Source organism: Lethenteron reissneri, chromosome 26 (assembly GCF_015708825.2).
Source record: "Lethenteron reissneri isolate LAM-NWPU_2019-01 chromosome 26, ASM1570882v1, whole genome shotgun sequence".
NCBI lineage: Eukaryota > Metazoa > Chordata > Hyperoartia > Petromyzontiformes > Petromyzontidae > Lethenteron > Lethenteron reissneri.
In genome coordinates this window covers 1,312,081-1,328,158 of record NC_083804.1, presented here as the reverse complement: position 1 = coordinate 1,328,158, position 16,078 = coordinate 1,312,081, and positions in this window count along the sequence as shown.

Here is a 16,078-nt window from a genome sequence, read left to right as displayed (position 1 = left end):
GGGCGGCCTGAGTCTCCACAATGCTCTGACGTTCACTCGCCGAGGCCGAGTCGGCATAGGGGAGGCACAGGGCCGGTTTAGACATTCCCCACCGTTGTTGGTCACGAGCGCGAATCGAACTCGGGTCACGGGGTTTGTAGCCCAGTGCGCTAACCACTGCGCCACCGCTCACACCACACACACAAACTGCACACAGGGCGCCGGAAAAATCATCAGATACACAATGGACATATTTTCACGGTGATTTTAAAATGCATGCAAGGCTGTATTCTTGAAATAGGCTTCACTAACCGGGCAACCTGACTCCACTTCCCAGGCAGGGATAACGCCAGTAGCGAGCGATACCTTGGTTCAACAACCAGTACTGGCCGGGGTGGTGAAGTATGGTCAAACAACCCCCATGACCGACAGACACACCCAAAAGATGCCTTCATCCAGCAGTGGATTAGAATGAAAAAACGTGTTTTATTAGTATCCCTTGGTCGGTATGATTGCCGACACATCTGATGGTTGTATATACATTCTCTGAAGGTGATAGAACCCTTGAACTCACGGACACTCCGAGAAATGATGCTAACGGTAGACGCACTTTAACGTGTTTCATTCAAAGTGAAAGTCACGTCGCAGTTCCCAGTGAAGTTCCGATCACCTCCATTTGCAGCCAACTTCCTCATCCCTATGCCTCCATTGGACACCCGCTGCGACCTGTTCACTAACTGGTATTAATTTTATCTAATCTGGAACAATGATGGGCTGAGTCGACCCCCGACTGGGATTTGAAATTGAAACCTTGAGAAATTGTGAATCAAGGGCTCTAACTACTGTGCCACTTGGTTTCATTATAAATCGTATTTATAACATTACGGACTTTACACGCATTAATATTCAAATAAAAATACTACGGAAATCTGTTCGATTGTGGCCCACAGAGCAAATAGGAAACGTTGACAGGCGAAGCATCTTGATTGGCTCGCTTCAGCAACACGGCTAAACGTTACTCTCACTACATTCAATGCGTAACAGAGGGGCGTGTGTGTGGTGTGTTGTGCGTGTGTGTGGTGTGTTGTGCGTGTGTTATTGTGGGGAGTGGTAGTGTAGCGGTTAGCACGCTGTGCTGCGCTACGAACCCGGCCATCCAAGTTCGATTCCCGCTCACAGCTAACACCAGTGACGATTATCAGAACCGGCCTTGGGATTTCCACTAGGTCGACAGAGCCTCAAATGAGTACCTGGTGCGGTGTGTAAAACATCACCACGAGGGAGATCAAGTTGGTCGGGCGTGGTGCTTGGTCACCCAACCCCTCGTGTGCCGTGCCGGCCTTCATAGGTGGAACTCGCCAACAGCACTTGCCCCACTGGTCTGTGAAGGTTATGACGGGGGGGATCTTTATCTTTTGTGTGCGTATTGCTGCTGCTATTCCCAGCTCGCTCCCCACTTGGTCTTCTGCACACAAATGTTTGAATCAATCACTCACACCGGAATTGGAAACACCACTCACGCTCTCGGGAGAAATTGGCGATTCACTGCTCTGAACAACTGTGCGTAATCCAATCAACAAATACTGCATTGCTTTGAAATTGTCAAGACTCATTACGATCTAGGCAGATGTCAAAATATTATATATGTTTGTGCGTGTGTTTTTAAGACGACTGCTGAACGTGGGCCCACAGGGGGCCCAAAATGCCACGGGGCCATTAAGAGAGAGCAGCGGTGAAGTTGGGCCAGGCTGGAAGAGCGGGAGACCGCGGGGAGGGAGCTCCAAACTGGGGGTCAGCGGGAGGAGAGAAGCCACGGCTCCAACTCGACATTTTTTATTTAACTCGCTGTTTATTTATATTTATGATATCCGTTGCTTTCCACCATTAAATCAATCGATCTATCAAGAAGAGGACACTTAACCATACGATGTCGCATCAGCAACAAAAACCTCAGGGACGGATATAAAGCCCTCATTTACCAGCTTGGCAGTGATGACAGCTAAGAAATATCATTAGCGCCAACCAGTCCCCCGAACAAACAATCGCTCTGGCGCGGGGGCACCCGCGACACTGCGAATAATCCATCACGCGACACACACACACAGCTGTTCCGGCACGCCGCCTCCGCACAGCAACTCAATCACGGCCGGCAGGCAAAGCCACGTGCCCCGGCCACGCTCGGAGCGACGCCGTCACGGCGAGGTGTGGTTCCGAGTTGCGTGCGGTCCGCACAAAATGTCTTACTCGGTGGTACCACCGCCTGAGATGGGCGGCACTTGCGTTGTACACAAACCACCCTTTTAAATCGTCAACTAGAAGAACATCGTGCAATAACCTCGTGTGATAAGTGTGTGTGCGAGTGTTATCGCAACGTCCACTTTTAATAGCCGTACCGAGGTCTCCACCGGCCCATGGACTCTTTGGCGAGGAGTACCAGACGGTAGGGGCATGGCGGGACGGATTCCACGGCGCCTCGTTACATCGCTGCAGCCTCGACGTGGGGATTGTCTCACCTCGAACAGTGTGATGAAGCTTCTTGGCAAAATTCTGAATAGAAAAATTATCCTTCATAAAGCATTCGTCACGAATGGGCACGGCTTCACTTCGCGCTAGTTATTTATCGAAGAAGCCGCAAGCCCGGCTTGAAATGTGAATTATCGGCGTAAGGCACTAACTACCACCAGGGTACGCCTAGCCATAGCAACTCCCTATTATTGTATCCTGTATTTCTACACGCAATTGCAGTATCAGGAGGATACATTACAGCGAGATGGATGTGGCATGCCACAAGAATTCCCGGAACAGTGGTCCGGACTGAACGTGGTTAACACCACAAGTAGGACGACGTTTATCTGCAAGTGGCGGCTAAATGGGCTCTGGTCGAGCATGGCGAGACTCCCCAAGGCGGCCGAGCCTTGGGTGGCGACAGCGACGCGGGCGGCGATGCCCTGGGTAACGACAGCGGCAGATGCGACTCCTCCAAGTGGATTTGTAATGATGAGCATCAGTTCATTGATCAAAATCAATGCCTAAGCTCACAATACAGGCACCGAATCGTCATCATCCTCATACTACCCTTGCTATACTGAGAGATGTTTGTCTTCGTGATAATAGAAGTGCTTTGAAAGGCAGCCATAACAGAATATAACATCTACACAGCTCAGTTTAGTGGCGTTTTTGATGCCTATGGGTCCCCCAATAGGCAGCTTGCCTTCATCATGTATGTATCGAGAACTTTTTCGCACCATACGTAGCCAACCGTGCTAATCGGAGGTGAGAAAGATGTGTGTGTGTGTTCGTCATTCTGCTCGTTACCGATAGGCAGTGGAGGAGCCGGCGCACACCGGGAGGCTCCCGGTGTTTTCCCGGCTGGGGCGGCGAGAGATGGAACGGCGTTCGAAGTGCCGAGCTCGGCCATCGAGGTTCCCGGCCGGGTGCCGGGTGCCGGGTGCGGGGACGTGCGGCCGAGGATTCTGGGGAGCTCTTCTTGGCTTTGCTGGGATTGCGGGGAGGGAGAAGGACGGACACGCTTCACTGCGCACCAACTGCCTACACGTGTGACCACCAATTTGTCTCCACACCGTTTGGCCCTCCCTGTAATGCGGGAGTTATGGCCCAGAAAAAAATCAATTAACCTTCGGGAGCAATAAATAAATAAAAATCTACCGAGTCCACGGCCTGCCAAGAGCTCGGAGTCTTTCACTTTTGGCTGTGGAACTTTAATTCAGCGCAGTGTCCCGAAAAGTCATGTCCATGGCGTAAATAGCACGCGGAAATAAAGGCCCAGGCACGGAACATTGCAACATCCAAGCCTGAAAATGAGAGAAGTGAGACAGATTTCGATCAACTCTAACTGCCAGGTTTCTCGACTGCCCTGTGATCTTCTCTCATTACATCAGAGAGAACGTAGCGGGCTTTTCCCGTGGTCCTGCGAAGTCTTATGGGCTATTTTGCAGTTGCTCGCACAACCCCTTAATTCGCATCAGCTATTTATCTGTTCCACACAGTTGGCAGCTTCCCCATGCAGCTAACAGCTAACTCGCGATGGCCACATTTTACGATGTTGTTATAATGTTACTTCGATTGGTGTTATTGTTACTCCACTTGCTTGCCCAGGAAAGCCTCGCCAGGAGGTTCCTGCCAGACAGTGGTCAATATAGCGCCGCTGGACACCTCCTTCACCAGCCTTCGATGACCATCATGATGAAGAAAGTTCAAGTTCTAATTTACAGCCCTTTGTAAATCTACACCGTGTGTAACATGCGGGTTGTTTTGGACCATACTTTCCCTTGGCACTGCTGTTAGCCATAACTGAGAACAGAAACTCGGGTTACGGGGTTGAAAGCGCGATGCCGCTCATCAACCGTGCCACTGCTCCACCCTCCCCCCCCCAAACAAACACGCCGTGCCTGTGTGTGCTTATTTACGCGTGCGAGCCGTCAGTGTAACAGCACCCGCTATTTGTGTCTATTTACCGGTGATAATTCACCATCGCGCTCGAGCGGACGTTCCCCAACTCATTAGCGGCGCGGATGAGCGGCAGAAGCGTGCGGCCGAGGGCCCCGTTGATGGACCGCGCCTTCTCAACACATTGGCCTCTCTGGCACGCTACAAGCACCATCATTTCATGTTCAACTTATTTCCGAGGAGCGCTCTGAAGGGGGTAATAGGCCAAAGAGACCATTAGCTAACGCAGCGCTTAGTTTTGAAATGGCCCTTCGGAGGCCGCGGGCCCAATGCCGTCTCCGGAGACGACCTCGAGCTAAGTGGGTGCATCATTCTGGCCGTCAGAGCAATTGCAGTGGCACCCTCCGTTTTATACGGGCAATAAATCTTCCATCCCCTGGGTTGGTTAACCAGAGGGCAGCGCCTGGTCATTTTTCGAGCTTTTTATTTGGATCCCTGAATTATTAATGGACTGGCAGCAACTAGCGGCGAGGTATTTATATCCTTAAGGGTGTTTTATTACCAATGTGGAATAACATTATCGCGCACTGCAAAGCGTAATGTTTATTTTAATAAGCCGGGCCAAATGAAACACTGGCGCGGGGAGTTCAGAGCCTAAATGAGCACCCTACAAAAAAGGTGGCAGTGCTAATAGTCTGTCATTAATACGTAATTTGCATTCGCACGCATAACTGGTAAATAATGTATTTTTACGTATTTTAAAAATCTATGTAATGAATGCATTTTCGGCGCTCTTACACGGCTAAGTAGGGTTTCAATTTGCATGACAAGAAGGGCGACGGGAACGAGCGCTTTAATTACGACGTTCACAACGGGCAAGCTCACGAGGAATACTGTGAAAATAAAATAAAAAGTGCGCGTTATTATTATCGTCATCATAAACCCGACAAGATGCAGCCGGGATAACGGTGTTCAACACAAAGAGGCTCACGTTTCAGTCTTTGGCTTCTTTAGTCGTTTAGAGAAATACTCTCAAGGGGTTAGCATACACACGCTTGCTGCTTTATAATCAACGGTTAATGATTGATACAGTGAAATGTTACGAAGGGTACGATCCGATGGTCGGGCACCGCATGAAAAGCACATTTCAACAATGATAAACTCGGTCCTACGAGTTGGAATTGTTTAACACATCGCCGGTGAGCACGCACACACACACGCGTGCGGAGGGCTGAGATTGAACCCACGCTGTGGATATTGAGCCTCTTGCACGACCGGGGCGGCAGAGCAGGAAGGGCCTGGGTTCGATTCCAAACTCGTGGAAAACAACTTGACACGGCGCACCTCCCTGTCCACGCCGCCCCCGCAGCAGCAGCAGCAGCACCGAGGCCATGCGTGCATCGTTGCCGCAATGCATCATCGCACGTGGCCGTTAATTGGCCGACGTGAAAATCCGGTTCGAGGGGGTACATGGGGTCAAAGGGATTGGAGTTAATGGGCGCCGGTGTGGAGAGCACGAAAAGCCAAATCCAGATTAATTGTTCGTCGGGTCACGCACGCCTCGTGCAGTCGATTCGGGAGTGGACGGCAGATGGCCGGGATGAGCCACAGACGCGTATTTGTGGCCAGCTCTCCACCGAGTGGTTACCGCATTAAATAAACGGTGGAGTTCAGTGGTAATTCCGAGTAGAACGATGAAAAACTAAATCTGAGGATTAGCATCAACCGTGCAGCGTAGGTCGGTCGCGCGGCCCAGCGGTAACACGTTCGCCGCTCGCCGGAGAGTTTCGCTGGTTCGATATTTATCGGCGGCCCTGATTAATACTGCGGTGTCTATTAGTGATCATCACAGTGGCCGTTAAAGATCATGTGACGTCATTCGCAGGAGTAGGCCAGCATGCGCGGCGTCATGGTCCCACTTTTTCCACGTTTGAAAGATTGGCCAATTTTTTTTACAAAATTGGAATCTACGCAGCAACCGGACCCTCCTGAAAAGGTGTCTTGAGGATGAGTGACGCTTTGCTGGGTATGCGAGTGTTATCATACTACGACTGGATGGCTGCTGGCTCCTCTACACCCCAACAGCAGCTCTGTTGTGAGTGGCTGCTGCGAGCCATTGCCACCCAAACTAGCTGGGTAACTGGCTGAACGGACATTTCCATTTAGCAAATATACATTGCATGTCATTGAAATAATCTCAGATGTAGAATAGCGAGCGCGCCGCAGAGGTGGGAGTAACGAATGCAGAGGACTGACCACGGTTCACTTAACGTCGCCCGAACTTTTTTTAATTTGTGCTCCTACGAATGTCATTCTGTCGCCGGAATATTATTGATATCATAGAAAGGTATATGTAAAACAAATATAAACCTCCCAATAGGTATTTTGTGCCATTTCATGACATAAATAAAAGCAGTTAACTTAAAGTGCTCCGAGTACAGGAAGTGTGAGGAGTGTGTGAAAGGGACAGTCGTCTCAATTTTGTTCTCTCCGGGTAACAATAAAATAAAACAAATGCCTGCTGGCACCTTGCCAGTATCCAGTATTCATGCACAGGCAACAGAGTGGTCTGCGAACTGCGGCGTTGTCTACGTTTCCTGTCCGTGAATGCTGCACCCAGTGCTACTCAGAACGTCACCCCCTTGGGCGCCTTTCCTCCCATCCTGGGACCTCCTTTGCCGGTAGCAAAATATGAGAAGAGGTTTTCCCATTTTTTCTGGCAACAAAACAGTCTGCCTCAGCAGCAGACCATGCTTTCCCACCTGATGATGGACGCTTGTGTTGCGCCCGAAACGTCGTGATTTATTTTATACCTACATGACTTTACCGATAAAACCAAAGAGTAACAAAACAGGTGTTAAGATGTTAAAACACCAAACCTAAACTTTTTACGAGGAATTATTTCTGCATTAACCACAATACCAAAGGCGCATTTTGGCGTCCTCTGGTCTAACACCGTTTTGAGACGAGGCTCAAAAGAAAGCTGTCTCTGGTGTGGACCAATCAGTTTCAAAGTCAATGCATATATTATCAGAGTATGTTTTTGTTTGCATTCTGACCACAAGTATTGTGGTTAATGCAGACATGATTCCTTGTAAAATAATTCAATTTGGGGTTTTAAAATCATAACACAGCTGTTTTGTTGCCAGAAAAAAGGGGAAAACCTATTCTCACCTTTCCTCCCACAATACACCAATAGTGTTCAATCGATTTTCTTATTGTGTCCCCGTAAACAAAAATAAGTGTTGCATGAGGATGCTTAAAGATGCCGTTCTTGATTTGAATAAAGTACTATAAAAGAGCTTTATAGCTCATCGGATTCCTCCAGTATAAATACATTTTCTTCTTCTTGTATTTGAAGGCAGTTATGTTTTTGATAAATGGGGGTTTAAAGCCAGTGGGCGGCCGGCACCTTAATGCCCCTAAGTGGTCGCGTCGCGTCGGCTCTAATTATTGAATGTTTAAAATCACTCAATTTCATACCTCTTCAGGACACTGTACAGGTCAACCATATTTGTAATGGTGTCATTCAATTAAGGTCTCTTACGAATGCATGCACGGCACACACACGCGCGCTCGTGCACGCGTTAATCTTTTATGACGGACTTCACATTATGACAAAAGGTAAGACCGTCTTTTAACCAGGTAGGAGGATCCCGTTTGCTTTAATTGGCCGAATGCACTTTGCGTTGTCTTGGTATCTCTTGCAACAGAGAATATTCACGGGACTTTGACATTTAAACAGCACGAGCGTTTTCACACAAGAAAGCGCTTGCAATGCCATGCCTGGTGCTACGTTGGTGTCGGGCCCTCTGTTGCTGGGGAACTGCGTGGTGTGCATTCCCAGGAAAACATTTGTATTATCCGTTTATTTATTTATGGTCACAAATAGGAGGATAATAATCGGTGCGCTTAAACTCTATCAGTTTATATGCAATGTTGGCATAGCGGGATTTTTCACTCCACGTTATTTGATGAAACCACAATTTACCCGCGAGTCCGATTAACAAAAGATAATTGACCGCCCTTTGACAATGCACTACTGGACGATGGCTTTCCCACGCTACGTTTGACGACACGCAAGCCGCTGGGGGTTTGTGAACGGTAAATGGAAGCGATCCGGGGACCAGTTCAGATGTCGCTTGCCACTCATGGTCTTTTGGGGTTTTTTTTTTTTACCAGGTAAGGCTCACGGAGCTATGTAGCTCTTTTTTTCAGAAGCCACCTGGTCACAAACGATATCTCAACGAAGTGGTTCATCACGTGGACATTTATTACAGCCAAATATTCAGGCAAATGTTTCTAAATGTGGGGGGGGGGGGGGGGGAACCGGAGGACCTGGAGAAAAATCAACGCGCCCATGGGGAGGGAGACACGCAGCCTCTAAAAATAGACATGCGTCAGGTCGGAATAGAACCCACGACCTACTGCATACCAGGACGAGGGCGTTAACATCTCGCCACCATAGCGCAAACGCAAACTCACACGGCCGACTCTCTTGCCGTGAGCGAGGAGGAGTCTCAAGTCTGCAGCGCAGTCGGACGCGTCGCTCACGATGAGGAGCGGAACGAAACCCGGCCGCTGGCAGTGTCCGCGGCGGGCTCCCTTATTGAGTCACGCACTTTGTTTGCTAAGTGGGTTAGCGCGGCGCGCTCATATGAGTCCAATCCATCATGCTCTCGAGCTGATCAAATCACACACCTGCAAGCACGTTCGCACAATGCCGCCCCGCGTACGCATTGAGCGCACCGTGGGATAACGAGAGGGAGCAGTAATTGGCCGGGCAAGTTTCAATTAAAACAAAGGTCCGGCCCCGTAATATTGCACGGGGCCTCGCTGCCAATTACCAGACCACTTCACAACCTTGAATACGGCCGGTGATGAAGTTAGGTTGGGTAGATTGAATAAACATTTAATCAGCACGTTGGCCTTGCGGCTATGAGGTCTGCTGTTGCCGGGTGTAGAGGCGGCGCCGGAGAGCGGCGCACCTCGTAACGAGGCATCATCACTCGCCTCGCTGCGCAGACAATTCCACAACACGATTGCTTGACGCTGCTCCGCGGCTTAACGAGGAGAGCGACACGGCGAGGAACAGCGCGACAAAAAACAATAACTGGGCCACCCTCCGAGGAGACGGAGTGATGGATTTAGCCCGTGGTGCAGGCGCTGGGTGGATCATATCGTAGGGTCGTGAGAGGTGGTGGCGGCTCAGGGAGGCCTCAATATAGCAGTGGATTGAACATGGCTGATGATGATGAGGAAACAAGACAGGCCTTAACAGACTGATGTTGTATAGGGTGGTGCAGGTGTCTTGTGACCCATAATTAATTGACCCCTAACATTTTTTGTTCCCTTTGCATATTCACGTATGTTTTAAATAAACCTTATTGTTAAAATCGAAAGACCAATATGAATACTTATTGTTAAAGTTTTCGAAAATTGAATGGGGGGGGGGTCATGATATCTGGACCAACATGTACATCACAGCCGGCGTAAGCTTTAAACAAAGATCGCGATAAGCGGTGATAGAGGCCGGGATGGAGAGGCGGAACGGAAAGCCGTCGGCGTTCCACCCGCACGGACCGTGCCAGGAAAATCCACGACGCGCGTCAGCCGCCGCGCGTGCCACCGCGACCCGCGCCGCGCAACTCGCCACCCACCTCAATATCGCGAGGCGCTGCCCCCATCTCAATATAACGCGGCGCTGCCCGCACCCACGCCGCGCGCGCTCGCTCGCTCGGGCTGCCCGCGGGGGCGAACAGCCGCTCGACAAATAATAACTCCCACCCAGACAAACGTCGCTTTATCGGAGCCGCCACGCTCCAGGGGGTCAAAGGGAGTTCTGTGCTTTGTTTGTAATATAGCGGCTCGCCGAGCGCCGTTTATTACGGGGGGGGGGGGTCGGTGGGTGGGGGGCGGAATGAAGTTCTCTTAAAAGCGGGCGAACGTACATAAAGTTTAAAATGTGCGCCAAAGCACAACGGAGCCCTTTGTGCTGGCGCGCACAATTTGCCGGTTGTCTGCGGCGCTTCGTGAACCAGGGGGCAGAGCGCCGGGCGCGGGGCGCGCAGACGGAGAGGCCCGGACCAGCGCCGTTCATGGCGGGGTCAGGCGGCTAACGGCGAGGGCGAATTCCTAATTGTTTTTTTTCCTCTTTCTCTCTCTGTGTCCGCCGGACCCACTTCATAAATCTATGACGATGCAACCTAAATGAGAGGAGGTGGGAGGGGGGGAGGCAATGGCTGTGTAATTACCACAATTGAACGGTGATATACGGCGGACCATCGATTGCTCAACCGCGCGCCTTTACAACGGTGGCGGTCGAAAGGGCCTCGCGCTAACCAGCGCGGCCTCGCACACATCGCCGATCGCGCGCACAGCCGACGGCGCAACATTGACGCGACCGGGGGGGGGGTCTCTGCGACGGCGAGAGAAGCCCCACGAACACTCCCGCTGCTGGCTCGCTGGCGGCGGTCGTGACGGCGGCATCGTCGCGATCCGACTAAAAAAAACGCAATAATTGGCCGCTCACTTTGTACGCAAGCGCCGACGAATCGCGACCGGCGCGGTAAAATTAAAATGTCAATCAGATACCGCTAAAATAGATTCCCATCTTACTCGGAGGTAAGTTTTAAATATGTTGTGGTATTTTTGTCGCTCCCCCCCCCCCCCCACCGACGAAATCAGGCGGAGGTTACGAATGTCACGCGTTCACATGTTCAACTAATCTTGAAAACGTATAAAACTAATTTTAATACCGATTAGAAGAAGCGGTAATATTTCGTCGTGGTTAAACGTGAGAGCTCTACAATAACTCTTAAAATACACCGTATATTATTTTAATCTTGATTTCATATTATATATCCCAACATTTACCCTGTGTCGGAAATTAACATACGTGAATTATAATTGTCAATTAAAGCGTCGGCATTTCATGGGGAGGTACCAATGTAAGACAGACTGTACATCCTCTAGACATCGCATCATTGATTAAGTTTAATCTTAAGCTTATGATTCGTACATCGATCTTGCCGAATAGAATCAACTATTTTCTGTTTGTAAGAGTTCATGAAATTGATTCACTTAAGCCATGCAGGCACTCCAGCCACAAATGGCAAATAAAGAATAAATTATTATGTGCGAGTCTGCGGGCCTCTTGCGCAAGTCTGTGGGTCTCTGTGTGAGTCGATTGATCTCTGTGAGAGTCCATTTGTCGCTGTGTGTGAGTCTATGGGTTTCTGAATCTAATCCCGAATTAGAGCAAATTCATTGACCCACAAGACCAGCGAATTGATGCATACCTCAGTGTCATAGACAAGGCGAGTACGCGAATGGGTGGATTTGTGGTTAGAAGAATCAACCCACAATCGGAAGGTTACGAGTTCAAATCGACATCGGATGTCCACTCAGCCTATCATCCCTCTGGGGTAGATAAATGGGAACCACTTTGGGAGAAGTTAACAGTGGTCATCACATGGAGGAACCGATCCCCTGCCATGAGAATGAGAAATTTCCGCCAATGGCTCAGGATGACCGAAGGAGAGGAACATCAGTAAACTGACGGTGACTTTCAGTTCGAACCATCGCGCTTAATTAAAACACAGCGCCACTGGGGCTACGTTGCGGGCTTAGGTTTAAACATTTGAATCGGCGACTGGAATGAGCGTGGAGCGGCCCGGCTCTGTGGTTGCGGAGACAGCAGAGTGGCCGGGAGAGTGGCCGGGAGAATGACCGGGAGAAACGCCGAGGCAGCGCCAGGCGCATGTCTCCGCGCGACGTGCTCAAATTCCCACCCCGAAGCTGCGGATGAGAGTCTCCAACGTGATTAGGGAATCTTCCGTGCAGGGCTTTGATCACGCGGGAGCGGGATTTCTGCCACCGCACCACTGCGGATTAATCCGCCGTCACGCGCCGCGATGGAATCCACATCGCGGGGTCGTCTCTCAGAGCTGCCGTTCACCCGCTCGTCTCCACGCGACGTCCCGCGCCCCCTCGCGCCCTCGCGGAGTTCATTGTCGCCCGCTGCGCCGCAGAGCTCTCACGGCGCCGATAATTATTACAGATGAGGCCCTTTCGGGGAGGTCAGGGACGCTAGACCAAGGTGGTTTTGGCACGCGTTGAGAACGAATGAAAATTCGCTTTGAGTGGCTATGCAGACTCAGAGACTCGCATACTTATTGTGGAGACCCATAGACTCGCATACAGACCCATAGACTCGTATATAGACCCATTGCTTCACACAGAGAGCCACAGACTCAGAGAGCCACAGACTCCCACAGAGAGTCATAAGACGCATGCGAAGATATATTGACTCACACAGAGACCCGTAGACTCACACAGGGACCTACAGGTTCACACAGAGAGCCACAGACTCACACAGGAACACCATGGACGAGAGAGGTGTCACCGATGCATGGCAGACGGAGCAGAGGGAGACCGAGGTTACGATGGGAGGATGAGGTGGAGCTCAATAAGAGGAGAGTGGAGGTGGGTAGAGAGTAGGCACGCAATAGAAGCGCACGGAGAGAGACGAGATACGTGTTGCTGATCCCACGCAGTGCTGGGGCTCCTGACTCTCACCGTGCTACAGTCTCTACTCCACTCCGAGTGCACATCTCTCTGAGGATATTTCACATCGCCAACGCTCACGCAGTCTGAGGAGGCCAGGGGCTTGCAGGACAGGCCTCGAGCAGCTGTCCTGCAGCACCGTGCACGAGGGTTCACTTCTTGTCGTGAGCATCACCGACTACAATCGCTTGCCGAGACGAAGCGTCGACGAGGTCGTTTATAATAAAACACGACAACGGATTTTAACTTCACACAAGTTCGCCAATACCTTTAACGTTAGAGACATGTCTCTACTTGCGTGCAGTGGCGTCAACAGCCAAGGCCCCTCGAGTAGCCCGAGTGCGCTCCAACGCGGTATTCACGTTGCTGAGGACTTTCACATTCCCGTGGTTGGCAAGGTGCGGTGCGAAAGCAGTTCAAGGTGCGTACATTCACGAAGCACTGCACTCGTTTTTGATCACCATCAACCCCCGGATCGCCAGGGTCTGAGTGAGCCTGCCTGTGGAAACAATCCCAGTAGCTCTAAATTCTCTACACATATCCTCCCACCCTGGCAAAAGCACAAGAATCCTCCGCTGTCCCATCAGCACGGCAAACCGAGACACTTCATACAGCACCGCACGTGTCGGCCTGCAGTCTCCACTGAGTATTTTTTTTAGCTGACAGGGCTCCCATCGTTTATAGGGAGCGCTCTTGCCGATTATATCTGGATAAGCTAGCAGTAATTGTATCGCAAGCCTGACGCTGCTGATGAGACCTAAAAGGTTAAAACCACTCCAGAGCATGGGAGCTCAAACAATGGGAAGACCGGGAGGCTGATGGACGTGAAAAGACAATTCGTTTTTGTAAAGATGCAGGACAAATGAAGATTATCTGTAACGCTGGGCTACTAATAATCTATTTAGCTCTGATTACATTTTTCATTAACACGTGGCAATTAACAAAGTGAAAGATAGAATATTAATAAAATACCCAAATGGACTCGTGGTTGTAATACTTAATACGTGCCATTATAAAACGCGATGATAATTAACTGCAATCTGAATAACAGGATAACACAAATGTAATTACCATGCAGCAGGACGACTGCACGTTAATAACGCGTCAGTACACCCTGCGGCCCCTTCCCTTCGCAGGGACAATTTCAGAGACCAATGAAATGATTTGTATTTAACCACGCAGACCAATCATAAGCACGCCGCGTGTTTGTCTCCGCTGAGTATGTAAACAGTTTATTCATGACAGCCGCTCACTGATTACATGATCGGGGGTTCACGTGGGACGATGGCACGGTGGGACTCAGCTGTGCCAGGGGTGGCTGGGGATGCTGACACGCTGACCCCTGACCCCCCCTCCCCCGCTGCTCAGGGAGGTGTGAGCAGCCCATGAGCCAAGGGGGTTGGCGCCGATACCACCTGCTGTGGGACATCCTGCTGGGCTGAATCCACCATGGGTAGTGTTCACCATGAGCAGTGTTCAACATGGGCAGTGTTCACCATGGGCAAAAGGCTCAGAGTACATACTGTACTGTCGGTTGTTTACACATTACTTTCATTGTTTTAATCCAAAATACTATTCCCTTTAATTATATTGTTCTTGTAAAAGGCTACCCAATGGGACCTTGCAATCACACACATTTGAAATCTGGAGATAAAACACTGCGGGAACACATTCCGTAGAATTTACCAACCTAGGTGGTGGTACTAATGAGGCTTTGTCAGGCCAATGGCTCCGATGGCTTGACACGGGGCACGCAGATTGAGCTCTTGAGAGCTTCCCACGTGGCTGGGTGTGGAAGGGACAAGTGAACGCCGTTTTGGAGGGGACGGTTTGGTGTGGCGGTAGGGACGGTGTTTATGCGTTTGAGTTCGTCGCTCCACGTCTAAGTGGATCACCCCCATGACTTATTTATGAGAGGTCCACTCCGCACAGACACCGTTTCCTGACGGAATAAAAACAAGTAAAGGTGCAGCCCTGCAATCGCTGGCTCACGCCACAGCTGGTGGAAGAGCCTCCACTAGATCCTCTGGAGGGGTTTCGACCTATTCTTCTACGCTGACCACGCATTTTGGAAGAGGTTATAGGACCCACACTTTACCCCACCACACGCCAGCGGCTGATCGACTTATTTGGGGTGTATACATTTCTGCTGCTGGGTGGACAGAGGCTTGTTGTGAGCCACTGGTGAGAATGCCACATTCCTGCAGTTGAGACACATACACACACATACACACACACACAAGTGCGTGCCTACACACACATACACACAGCACGTCCTGCACACACAGAGTCCTGCCTTTCGCGCCGCTATGTGGTATTTGAATCATCTGCAGGATAACGGGCATTATCTCCTGGAGGGGATAAAACTAATACATTCTTATTGTTTGGCATATCGCCTTAATAACGCTAAACCTGGGACCATTCATTATACAGTGCGGATGCCCTCATGCGCATTAGCATCTCGCAGCCCATTCATTTCCTGTAAATGACATTCCAGTAACCTTTCATTCTGCCGGCGCTCCTGATTGCATGTCCAGCCGGTGTGAAGGCGCGTCAGCTTAAACAATGTGCACGGCGTCCTGTACGAGAAGAAGAATAATCATCGTCATCATCATCACAATGATGACCGCGACACCCTAATGATGTCTTCTGCGGCCCGACTCGCAGCGGGTTCCGACGCGGGGCTGACTCCACTGACGAGCCCGCACGGACGGAGCTCCATCCGCTCCGTCCGCTCCGTCCGCACCGCGGTGAAGTGCTCCAGCTCCCATTAGAAGGCAAATACGGCATTAGTCATTAAAAAAATTAACCCGTAAAAACAAAGTTTTTCACTATAAATCCTTGATATGCGTGTTCAATGGGCCACAACCCAGCCCACATTGGTCTTTGAAACGGGCGGCTAGAGTCCTCTCGTCCTCTGGCTTGAGATGGCTGCCACCTATGAGTCAGATGATTGCCTGCCACCATTAAGCAATTGGTAATTAAATATAAAAAAATTACCTAAAAAGTGTAAAATTTTGGAAAACTATTTTCACAAAAAGAAATTATCACGCACAACGAGTCTGTGTGCAAAATGTCAGCTCGATTGGATCACGGGAAGTGGGTTAAAAACGACCGAAAGATT